At 37.4% G+C, this 9,616-nt stretch overlaps 2 long non-coding RNA genes across 3 annotated transcripts in view; one reads left to right on the top strand and one right to left on the bottom strand.

The window, feature by feature from the left end:
* The first annotated feature begins 316 nt into the window (after positions 1–316).
* LOC136007388 (uncharacterized) overlaps positions 317–9,616 on the top strand; it is a 10,243-nt gene continuing 943 nt past the window's right edge. Inside the window, exons 1-2 of the long non-coding RNA XR_010609675.1 lie at positions 317–395; positions 610–773. This is a non-coding gene — a long non-coding RNA (uncharacterized LOC136007388). The remainder of the gene's footprint in view (positions 396–609; positions 774–9,616) is intronic.
* Positions 8,628–9,616, bottom strand: part of LOC136007387 (uncharacterized) — a 26,912-nt gene continuing 25,923 nt past the window's right edge. For both annotated transcript variants that reach the window (XR_010609674.1, XR_010609673.1), the window contains exons 4-5: positions 9,263–9,343; positions 8,628–8,753 (exon numbers count right to left, since the gene is read on the bottom strand). This is a non-coding gene — a long non-coding RNA (uncharacterized LOC136007387). The remainder of the gene's footprint in view (positions 8,754–9,262; positions 9,344–9,616) is intronic.

Here is a 9,616-nt window from a genome sequence, read left to right as displayed (position 1 = left end):
AAACTCCTTCTAGGGAGACTATAGTTTTAATAAAGCTCAAAAAAGGTCCTATAGAAAGAGCTGCTTAAAAAAAACCCAGCCAACCAACCAACCAAACCAAAACCACCAAACAAAATAACAAATGAATAAAAAGTCTTATGAGGAAGAATGGGGTAGTCCCTCAGCACTCATCCTACCTGTGAGGCTAAGGCAGTGAAAGAGGGAGCTTTAGCAGAATTCATCCTTAACAAAGGAACAAAGAGGACCTATAAAAGGCAAAGACCCAAGAGCACATGGTATTGAGAGCAGCTGTACTAGCTGCTGTGTCCCCACACCGGGTAATTTGGAGCAAGCAGGAAGTTCTTGCAGTGCCAAGACTGATGCAGAACTGCATTTGTTTTGGCTTTTGTTTCAGGGTGAGGTTTTTGTGTTGGGTTTTTTTCTTCTTTTGGTTTGGTTTGGTTTGGTTTGGTTGGAGGTTTTGGGGTTTTTTGTTGGTTTTCTTTAATTTTGAGGTGCTTTTGGTGGTAAATGGGTCATGTGTGATTTTGTTTGGGTGTTTCTTTGGTGTTTTTTTTCTAACTTTTATGTTTTTAAATTCATATTTCAAGAAACTTATCTCATTTTCAGCCTGAACTGAATGTGATGATGAACACCCTCAGGTTGCTCATCTGAAATGCCTAGGGCTCATCACTAAGAAATTAGCCTGACTGCTTTCTTCCTTATGAAGCAACGCATCAAAATACAGTGAGGACTCAGGGGAGAAAGCATGGCTGAGAGAAGAGTTCCTGGAAGTGAGTATTCCCAGCAATCACTGGGATTTGTGGTTCACATCAAAAATATCCTGAAGAAGTGTGCAAGATTATAGACCTGCCTTCAGCAAGCAGAAACTAAGGAGAACTTTAATGTCTCTCTTTTTTTTGGGAGGGGGGAGAGGGTTCTTTTGATCCCAGCACTAATTCCTCTTGGTGAAGGGGCTAGATTTGTTGGGAAGTGTCAGAGCCATGAATCTTTGTAAATCTTTTTTTTTACCGGACTTCTTGTACCTCCAAGACAAATAAAATTCCTAAATAACGTGCTTAGTGCTGGTGTTAGCAACAGAAGTTCTAATCCTCCACTCACGTAAAGCTAAGTAAAAATAAGCTCAGCATGAGCAGGCCTGGGGGAGAGCTTATAGTGCTCCTGCATAAAACCTAGGCCCAGAGCTTCACATTCACTGTCGTTAGTTTCTGCAGCACTTCAGCAACATGTAATTCCTTATCCTGCAGGTGAAAGATATCTCTGGTGCCATTGCTGCTCTGTGGGTGATAAATCTCCACTCAAATATAATCCTGGGTCATGCCATATGACAGCTTCTTTACTTATTTGCATCACTGTAAGGCAGCCTGGCAATTACACAGAAAGTGTGTTTCCATGGCAACACAGGGAAACTGCAGCATCTAAAAAAAATTAAGACCGCAGAATTACTTAACATTTTATTCCCCAAAGACTTCAGTATTCTGAGTTTAAACTTTGAACGGAAAATCATAACAAATGGTGCCTATTTCATAAATAGTGCTTCCTACGCTTTTAGAAGTAATTGCTTCTTTTCATCAAAGCATTTTATATTTTCATCTTTGTGGAATTATTGAGTAGAGTTTAATGAGCAAAATACTCCTCTAATCCCCTGTCCAGATTATTTCTTTTTTTTGGCAACAAATACCACTTGATTATTACTCAAGTCAAATACAGTAATTACTTCAACACGGTTAATGCATAAGTCCCCTCACACACCTCCCACACAAATGACTGCAGGCAGCTCTGACAGCTCCTGCATCCTGGTAAAGCTCTGGAACAGTACAAAAGAATAGCTGAGATTTTACTTTTCATAGGATGGGAAGAGCCAAGCAGCCTGAAGGATGAGAAGGGACACAAAAAGGTGAGACAGATACAACCATCTAAGGCCCGACTCACAGGCTGCTACCCACTAACTCAAGAAAAAAAACACTCTGGCTTCTAGCATAAATCACAAGATTCCTTCTGGCTTAGTGGCTCGTTCAGAACTGAGGCTTAGCTATTCAAAGATGGCTTTATCACCCAGGCCATCCAGCTGCACTGCTTGTTAATGTTACGTGTCGCATGATTTGTGCTTTTAAACCTTCTAGTCGCATGTTGGTGATCAGGAAAGCAATGGACACTGTACTGTCTTCCATATCAATCTGCTACTTCAGATAATCTTGTAAATCTGGGGTTTGTTATAATTTAGTGTAAAGCCATTTCTGACATATCATTGCTATAAATAGTGACAGTACAATGAAGTAGACGTACAATATTAATGCAATTCAAACAGAAAACCAAGTATCACTATATGCAAGAGCATTTTCTCTTGTGCTATTACTTGTAAATTATTTCATCTCATGAACATGGTGTTGTGCCATGTAAAGACAAAAAATGTTTAGTGGCCTAAGAATGTTATATGCTTCTTTGAACAGAAATAATTATAAAGATATATGAAGCAAAGTTTTGTGACAGCTTTCTCAAAGAGGGTAGCCAGAGAGCTCAGTCTGAGCCTTTTTTTGACAAAAAAAAAAAAAAAAGGAAATATGTGACACAGATACAAAATTTTAGAGAAGTCCCTTAATGTAGAACTAATGCTCTATACCAAGGTAAATAGTCTGGGTTCAATTATGTTCTAAATTATTCAACACTGCTAGCAGGCTACTTTAAAATCTGATTTTGAAATTCATCCCTTCCACCTGTCCATCGGCATCGTCACCAGAAAAGCACACAACAGAAGTGCACTTCGGAAGATTAGGGTTTGAAAAATAAAAGTCTTGCTGTTCAGTGTCTCTGATCCACATTCCACACTAATTAACCTATATCTTTCAATTAAAACTAGACCTTGGCTCCTTGAGAAGAAGTTTAATTATGTTACTTATATTGCATTTTGAAATAGGTGATAGTCTTAAATTTACATTTTTGTTAACATCACTAACCAATATGATTTGCAGAGATATGGTTAGGAACAGAAATTTTAAAAATGTGAAAAGCATTTGCACAAATGAAAAATACAGAATTTAGCCATTGGGGCCCACCCAGTATTATCTGTTGCCTTAATATGTATGATAAATATTGAATACAAGAATTCAAAATAGTCCAACAGTGTTGAGTAAAATTCTAGAGCTTGAGGCCAAAAATACAATGGGAAATAAAGTACATCAGTAAAAAGTCAGAAATAAAATCAGATTATTTTATTAAAAAAAAATCAGGAAATGCTGGTTTTTATTCCAAACAATAGTTGCAATAAATAAGGACCAGAATACCAAGCATATCAAAAAGCAGAAGCAGCAGGAGGAAGAGTGATAGCACAAGGAGATACTTGATGTTGTCAGGGATTCTACTGACATATCAACTGAAGCAACAAACTGAGAGCTGTGAAAAGAAAGTGGTAAACAAGAAGCAGCAGCTCAATCATCAAGAAGCAGCAGCCAGCTAAATGGAAAAGACATACAGCTATCAGGAAGTCAACTGCTTGGAATAAAACAACTGCAAAAGAAAGTTGACCACCTGGAAGCAACAGCCAGTTGCATATACTTATTAAGTGGAAAAACCAGCAAGAGGGGAAGCCTGAAATGAAAGCTGTAGGAAGGTCTTGACCATGCTGCAGATATTACATTCACTAATTTAATTTTGACTACAGCCTCACATAGTTGCAATGGAGCTTTCACGATGAAATGGAACTGATTTTCAGGTGCTGAAACAGCTGTGTTCCTACTGGAGAAAATTAAGTATCGTCATAGGAACAGGATTACTTACCTCTCCTAGCTGCTTACCAATTTCTTATAAAAATGCTTAATTGAGTGATACTTCTCTTCATGGGACAGGATTCCTTTCACTCTATGGTAGTATTTCCCATCATGCCAAGCCCCAGATACAACTGGATGTCTAACTAAAGAGGAAGAGGAAGGAAATATGATGCAGTATCATTGGCATGGGACATGAGAAATCAAGCAGGTTCAATTCCCTGCCCTGTCACATACTTCTAAAGTAAACTTTTATAAGCTACTTTAGGCAAGTCTGCTCTTTCCAGCAGACCATGGCATGGCTTTCCTTTCCGCTGGGCTCTGCTAGTAACACACAAGCCTGCACTGGGATGCACACATGCTCCTGCAGTCACGTTGGAAGCTTTTCTACCTGTGAAATGAAAATAACGATCTTCCCTGTTCTATAAAGACATGATTTGTACAAAGATACAGATGGCAAAGACCTAGTTAAATATTAGGTCTGAATATCCTCTTTATTCACAGTGTGCAAGCTGTCTAGTTAAAAATCTAGAGGATATAGGTTGAAAGCCACCTCTACAGAAAACATAAGGCTGAATTCAGACTTGGTATAAACATAAGTTTCACACAATTTCTTTTCCTCCTTTTCATTTCACACCTTTTCAATAGCTGCAAACTATCATCAAAGCCCATCACAGCCAAAGTCATCTCTGAAGCCAAGCTATGCATTTTTTAACACCATTTTATCCTTTTCCATATGTCACTCCTTCTATTTCTGTTTCTCCTCCTCACCTGTAAGCCAATTATATATCTGGTAATTTGCTCTCCAGTAAAGTCTGACTCATCTGTAACTGCGTAAGGACAGAATCCATGATGAAATCTTTAGGCAAACCTGTTCAGAGGAAGAAAACTTCATATTTTCCTAAAGATATTTTTCCAAAGTGTTCCACTTCTAGGAAAAACCTCTCTAAATCCTGTGAAATTAACATAATAAATAATACAGCCCCTAATGCCAAACTTGCGTGTAAAGAAGCCTGTTTCTTGGCAGGTTTTCTTTCATGCAATATTCCCCTATGCACTTTGCTCCTTTTTAAAGGCACTCATGAGAGTGGTATGTTATATTTTACCATGTCTACAGTAACTACAGAATTATCTCTCTCATTTTAACATCCATCTTTCCACATTGGAGCCCTCATATTTTATTTTATTTTTTGTCTGTAAATCCAGTCTTTGACTCTAAATCAGTGTTCTCTCTGCCATTTACTTTGCCTGTTTGAAACTCATGAATATGCTTTACCTTTGCCATATGTTAACTTTAGCTGCTGAATTATTAGTCCCTAAAACAGCTTATTAAACATCTCCCACCTTGTTTGACATATTGTTATTTTTAATACATCTGGTAGTCTTTCAGCCCTTTTTCTGGAATAAGAGGCACTACTTTTGTTCAAGTAAATGTGAATTAATTTTTGTCAGCTGATTTCATAAGATGAGATAAAATTCTGAAATTAAATCCCAAGACATATGATGTGTTGCAGACTGTACGGTTTTCTGTTGAACTTCCAACACAGAAGGACAATTCAAAACATGCCTGATAAAAAACTTTTCTAAGAATCATGAGACTTCCTGCTCAAAATGGGTATACATATGTTTAGAGACGTTTTCCTTTACTATTCTATTATGCTTCTAGAAGCAGAAGTTAAATGTAAGAAAGTCACAGAGTGACTATCTCCCCTCCCCCTCTCCCTTTCCTCTCTATTCCCAAGTCACAAATCAGTACAGCTAGATGTGCTTTTTCTCCCACTTTTAACCAAGTGACAAGGGGCTGCTGCACCTTCTCCTGGCTGCAGAGTCTCTTCACTCCCTTACTCTGGGATCCCAGTGCCACATGCAAGCAGTGTCTGGTGTGCTCGTTCCTACAGTAGGAAGCAACAGATGCAGCTACTGAGGCAGAAAAAGAGGGAGAGATCAACACAAGCAGTTCATGCTCAGTCCACAACTTCAGTGTCTGAGGGTCACTTAAGGGCTCCTCAGAAACGGCTCAATACATATATTTGGTTAAGTGTTCCCTCAAAAACTGCATGCCATACATTCTCCAGAGCAGTATCTACCCCAGGTTCTGTCACTTCAAGTGTTTCCTCACTTGCTCCCTTGCCCTCACCTGCAGTAATTTCTCTTCTAATTTGCGTGTGCACATATGACAGTGAAATTTTGCAGGGAATCTCAATCTTTGCCATTTTCAATTCATAAATAATTCACTCCTTTTCATTTATTAATGAATTAATTTCTTGCTAAGGTTAAAGTTACATAAAAAGGAAAAAGACATAACTTTTCCCAGTGCATGAAGACCTCACATATGTCAATAAAGCAGCATGTTTTGGTGTCCTGCTGCCTAGAAGAGTCCAGAAACCATGACAATGAATAACGGAATCCACACATTTAAGGAAGTGAAGTGGGACCTGGCATTTGCTTTGGATTTTGTGTTTGCCTGTTATTTCTAAGCCCTGTAAGTCTGATTAGACTCTTTAGGGGAAAACAAAACCAAACCCCTCAACCATTCTTCTATAATCATCCTCAGAGAAAATCTTTTTCACAGCTTCTGAAGATGTGCCTCCCACCTTCACATCTGGGGATATTAAGTTATTTTCTGAGAACCATGAAAGGAATCATTTGCATTTGAATACGGAATACCTTTTATGATTGTTAACATCCTGAAACAGGGAACTCAGGATTTCAGGGGTCTAATTCAGCAATTACAAAAAGCCAAAGCAGACTGTATATCCCAGTGCAACTTCTCCCATGTTGGAGCAGCACGACTGTACAGGTTTAGCTCACTGAAATGCAGAGAAGAATCTGAATTCTTCCCTGTACTGTCACATCATTATGCTGAGCTACCTCGCTTCCTACACGTGACACATTGCAAGGTGAGGGGAAACGTGGATAAGTGAAGATAATCTGTCCATACTACTTGGAGAGAAGTTTTTGAATATTGCATGTTACTATGCACAGCTGCTAGATTATGATGGCTCCTGTTCTCCCTGCTCTCTTCTGCAACGACTGCATGTTACACTCCAAGTTCAGATTAGGCTCTCACTCTCCTTTCACTAACATTATGTTCTCATTTCTATGTTCTCTTAGAAAATAGGTCTTTAGCTCACTCGAATATGTGGCATGCACATTTCTAAAACAAAAAATAAGGTCAACCAAGGTCACCATTACTAATGGAGCCTATTCTAAAATTATGTAGCCCAGATGTTTCTTTTTATTTTTTTTTTTTTTAACAAATGTAGGGCAAGAATAAAGAGTACTTGAATTGACACATTAATATAGGAGGAAGACTATATGAACATGGAGTCAAAGTTATAATCAAAGCCTACTGCATAAGAGCAGACTGCTGCAGCAATGTTCAGAGTAGAGTATGATTCAAGCTGTGTATCCACATTTTGATTTCTTCGTTGGTTTGTTACTGAAGGCTTACATTGTATTTCGATATACAGACACACACATTAAGTTGTAAGGGAGACATCGCAGTCACTGTTGGTAAGGGAACAAGTTACTGGGTGCTGAAGTCCACATTTAAAATTAGAATTATATTAATATTTGAGGCAATTCATACTTATAATTGTCAATGAGTCTTTATTTGTATCTATGTAGATCAGGAAATCATTAACTGTGCCAAGATATTTGAAAGGAACTTAGTTATTCCAGTAGTGTTGAACTCAAGAAAGAATATAAGAAATAAATCGCTGTACGAAAGTCAACCACATAAAATTGCTATACCTTGTTTCCTACAACTTTTAGTAATTTGGGGGGAACCAACACACGTACAGCCAGCATTTTTTGCTAGTTTCCATGAAATTAGTATAGTGCAAAAATGTTTACAAATATGTAAAGGGTAGGTGTCAGGATGATGGAGCTAGGCTTTTTTCAGTGATATCCAGTGATAGGACAAGGGGCAATGGGTGTAAACTGGAACATAGGAAGTTCCACATTAACATCAGGAAGAACTTCTTTACTGTAAGAGTGACAGAGCACTGGAACAGGTTGCCCAGGGGGGTTGTGGAGTCTCCTACACTGGAGATATTCAAGGCCCGCCTGGACAAGTTCCTGTGTGATGTACTGTAGGTTACCCTGCTCTTGCGGGGGGGTTGGACTAGATGATCTTTTGAGGTCCCTTCCAACCCTTGGGATTCTGTGATTCTGTGATTCTGTAATAGACTGCATTAGAATATAGTTTCATGAGCAGGTTGCCTTCCCATATTTGCTGTCCAGAAAGAAAACAACTGAAGTTCTCTTTCCTTATATTCTTGTTCATGTCATACTCACATGCAGCCTCCTTGTAGCCTTCTGCTGAGGTACCTCTAGTTTTGTTCAGTCATTGCAACTGATTCAGCACCTTTATTTCATCTTGTATTTTAGGACAAGGCAAAAAAGGAGGCATGGAAATATCCACTGTCTGTATAGACCTAGCAGCAAAACCAAAAGGAAAAGTTAATACTTATGGCTCTTCTGAGAGCTTAAAAAAAACAGTCAAGAAGGCACAGCCTTTGTGTACCACATATCACTTAGGGTAATGGCAGCATTTTCCTGCCAAGTACTGTTTGTTACCAAAACAAAGTACAAGTACATAGTAGTTAAACAAATTTTATTGTTCCTAGATAGAAAGATTCCAATTCAAACTGAACAGTAGTGCTTTATCAGTTGTTACTGAAGCAATATTTTAATTTTTCTTCCATATATCAATTAAAAAGATTCCGTAGTGATTACTTAAAATGTTACTAGTTTATGTGGAAGCATTAAATGTGAAAATATGAAGTGTTAGCAGTTGAAGTGATAAGTAGAACAAGTCAGCATTTTATGTTTTCCACATATAAATCGTTTTATTGCATATATCTAATTAAGGCACTGTATCTGAAGAAACTATAATACATTTCCCATCCTGTTTTCATGGTAAGGCTGGTATACACTGGGAATGTAACATCTTTGCTTGAACCACTTCAGGGAGTTGCATGCATGCTGTATAACGAGAATAAAACATCATGTCAGATTTTGAAAATGACATTTATTTATGGCTTCACAATTCCAGGTCATTTACAGGGATCATTACTTCCACTTATCCTGCCAATTCTTTCGATAGTTTGATAGTCAATTAACAAGATTTCCAAAAGTATTAAAGCACAAGCTGTCTTAGTTTAAAATAGATGCCCATTTAAATACATTGATTAATTAAAAAAAAAAAAATAAAAAAAAAGAAAAAAATAAAAACCCAAACAAAAACCAATATGTATTTTAGTAGGGTTCATATTATAAAACTCAAGTGTATATTATTAACTTAGGATCGTGAGCTTTTTTTGTAAATAAATTCTCATATTCCTGGAATAACTATTAAATTCTATGAGAAAAAAGGGTTCTTCTAACTTAATAATCCTTATAATTTTAAGCTCAAATACCTTTGTTTGTTTGTTTGTATTTTGAAATAATGAACTGGAAGAGATACTTGGGAACAAAATATTAAACTCTAATACCTGCAGGAAGATGGGTCTAAATCTCTTGGACATTTTTCAGACAGCAGCTTGTCAAGAATTTTGTCATGAGCTTTATTTCATCTGAATAGCAGGAAAATTCATACAAGTTACCTTCATTTGCTTTGCATAGTTATTGGCTAGTTTAAAAAATTGACTTATTAGAGAGTTTTCCATCTTTAGGGACAAATTTTCCCTCTTTACAGCAATATGTGCAGAGCTGCTCTACTACAAGTATTAACCTTTCAGCATCTTCAGTCATGATACATTTTCCTACTCTTTTCCCAATAAGAATAATTCAGATTTTGAGTACTTTAATTAGTACTTACTTTCTCAGTACTAATGACTCTTAATTCA

Source organism: Lathamus discolor, chromosome 1 (assembly GCF_037157495.1).
Source record: "Lathamus discolor isolate bLatDis1 chromosome 1, bLatDis1.hap1, whole genome shotgun sequence".
Taxonomy (NCBI): Eukaryota; Metazoa; Chordata; class Aves; order Psittaciformes; family Psittacidae; genus Lathamus; species Lathamus discolor.
Note: the sequence above shows the minus strand (reverse complement) of the source record. Positions and strands in the feature narration are given on the sequence as shown.